Raw genomic sequence first — 3,096 nt, forward strand, 5'->3', positions numbered from 1 at the left:
ACCGCAGCGAGGTCGCCCCTCGCACCACGCTCGCAGGTCCGGGTTGGAATCCTGGGTGACGAGCACCGCAGGGCGGCAGAGCCATCGCACTTAGCCGGGTGGCAGAGGAGGACCAGACTATTCACATATAGCGGCCCAACGACTCCCAGAGCCGGTCGTGCGGCGCGCGAGGTCTGCTCTCTTCACAAGAGGCTTTATTAGGGAGTGCTAAGGCAAGGTTCTGTGCCCTCCACCCTCATCGCAACACCCATGGGAGCCTCCGGTCGTCAATAGACCGCCGCACCGGCCTCTGACTGACTCTCAGAATGGACGGAAAGAGCCGGGTAAGCCTTTCAAAAGATTCGACCACGTGCCGAAAACTTTAGACTTCCGTGAGCTCTCCGGCTTGCACCGAGACCCGAAGTCGACGTGCTAAGCACCACGGGACCCCTTTCGCCTGCAGGTCCCGAGCCGCCTTTATTTGCTGTTACGAGCATCGTGTGCCCCATACCTGCGTGACAAGCACCGCAGGGCGGCAGAGCCATCGCACTTAGCCGGGTGGCAGAGGAGGACCAGACTATTCACAGATAGCGGCCCAACGACTCCCAGAGCCGGTCGTGCGGCGCGCGAGGTCTGCTCTCTTCACAAGAGGCTTTATTAGGGAGTGCTAAGGCAAGGTTCTGTGCCCTCCACCCTCATCGCAACACCCATGGGAGCCTCCGGTCGTCAATAGACCGCCGCACCGGCCTCTGACTGACTCTCAGAATGGACGGAAAGAGCCGGGTAAGCCTTTCAAAAGATTCGACCACGTGCCGAAAACTTTAGACTTCCGTGAGCTCTCCGGCTTGCACCGAGACCCGAAGTCGACGTGCTAAGCACCACGGGACCCCTTTCGCCTGCAGGTCCCGAGCCGCCTTTATTTGCTGTTACGAGCATCGTGTGCCCCATACCTGCGTGACAAGCACCGCAGGGCGGCAGAGCCATCGCACTTGGCCGGGTGGCAGAGGAGGACCCGACTATTCACAGATAGCGGCCCAACGACTCCCAGAGCCGGTCGTGCGGTGCGCGAGGTCTGCTCTCTTCACAAGAGGCTTTATTAGGGAGTGCTAAGGCAAGGTTCTGTGCCCTCCACCCTCATCGCAACACCCATGGGAGCCTCCGGTCGTCAATAGACCGCCGCACCGGCCTCTGACTGACTCTCAGAATGGACGGAAAGAGCCGGGTAAGCCTTTCAAAAGATTCGACCACGTGCCGAAAACTTTAGACTTCCGTGAGCTCTCCGGCTTGCACCGAGACCCGAAGTCGACGTGCGAAGCACCACGGGACCCCTTTCGCCTGCAGGTCCCGAGCCGCCTTTATTTGCTGTTACGAGCATCGTGTGCCCCATACCTGCGTGACGAGCACCGCAGGGCGGCAGAGCCATCGCACTTGGCCGGGTGGCAGAGGAGGACCAGACTATTCACAGATAGCGGCCCAACGACTCCCAGAGCCGGTCGTGCGGCGCGCGAGGTCTGCTCTCTTCACAAGAGGCTTTATTAGGGAGTGCTAAGGCAAGGTTCTGTGCCCTCCACCCTCATCGCAACACCCATGGGAGCCTCCGGTCGTCAATAGACCGCCGCACCGGCCTCTGACTGACTCTCAGAATGGACGGAAAGAGCCGGGTAAGCCTTTCAAAAGATTCGACCACGTGCCGAAAACTTTAGACTTCCGTGAGCTCTCCGGCTTGCACCGAGACCCGAAGTCGACGTGCTAAGCACCACGGGACCCCTTTCGCCTGCAGGTCCCGAGCCGCCTTTATTTGCTGTTACGAGCATCGTGTGCCCCATACCTGCGTGACGAGCACCGCAGGGCGGCAGAGCCATCGCACTTGGCCGGGTGGCAGAGGAGGACCAGACTATTCACAGATAGCGGCCCAACGACTCCCAGAGCCGGTCGTGCGGCGCGCGAGGTCTGCTCTCTTCACAAGAGGCTTTATTAGGGAGTGCTAAGGCAAGGTTCTGTGCCCTCCACCCTCATCGCAACACCCATGGGAGCCTCCGGTCGTCAATAGACCGCCGCACCGGCCTCTGACTGACTCTCAGAATGGACGGAAAGAGCCGGGTAAGCCTTTCAAAAGATTCGACCACGTGCCGAAAACTTTAGACTTCCGTGAGCTCTCCGGCTTGCACCGAGACCCGAAGTCGACGTGCTAAGCACCACGGGACCCCTTTCGCCTGCAGGTCCCGAGCCGCCTTTATTTGCTGTTACGAGCATCGTGTGCCCCATACCTGCGTGACGAGCACCGCAGGGCGGCAGAGCCATCGCACTTGGCCGGGTGGCAGAGGAGGACCAGACTATTCACAGATAGCGGCCCAACGACTCCCAGAGCCGGTCGTGCGGCGCGCGAGGTCTGCTCTCTTCACAAGAGGCTTTAGGGAGTGCTCAGGCAAGGGTCAGCCCGCAGCCTTCCTGGCAACACCCAGGGGAACCAGGCCACTCGCGTCTCTCGCCTTCATTTTCGACACGAGCGCCTGCGGAGGGCCACCACCCCCTCCGATTGTCAAGAGACCTCCGCACCGGCCTCTGACTTACTCTCAGAATGGACGGAAAGAGCCGGGTAAGCCTTTGAAAAGATTCGACCACGTGCCGAAAACTTTAGACTTCCGTGAGCTCTCCGGCTTGCACCGAGACCCGAAGTCGACGTGCTTAGCACCACGGGACCCCTTTCGCCTGCAGGTCCCGAGCCGCCTTTTATTTTTGTTACGAGTATCGTGTTCCCCAAACCTGGGTGACGAGCACCGCAGGGCGGCAGAGCCATCGCGCTTGTCCGGGTGGCAGAGGAGGACCAGACTATTCACAAATAGCGGCCCAACGACTCCCAGAGCCGGTCGTGCGGCAGGCGAGGTCTGCTCTCATCACAAGAGGCTTTAGGGAGTGCTCAGGCAACGGTCAGCCCGCAGCCTTCTTGGCAACACCCAAGGGAACCAGGCCACTCGCGTCTCTCGCCTTCATTTTGGACACGAGCGCCTGTGGAGGGACGGCCGGAGTCAACGTGGGGTTTGCCCGCCCTCCAATAGTGTCAAAAGACCGCCGCACAAGTCTCTGACTGACTCTTAGAACAGACAGAAAGAGTTTGTC

This window comes from Chiloscyllium punctatum, unplaced genomic scaffold (assembly GCF_047496795.1).
Source record: "Chiloscyllium punctatum isolate Juve2018m unplaced genomic scaffold, sChiPun1.3 scaffold_1808, whole genome shotgun sequence".
NCBI classification, from domain to species: Eukaryota; Metazoa; Chordata; class Chondrichthyes; order Orectolobiformes; family Hemiscylliidae; genus Chiloscyllium; species Chiloscyllium punctatum.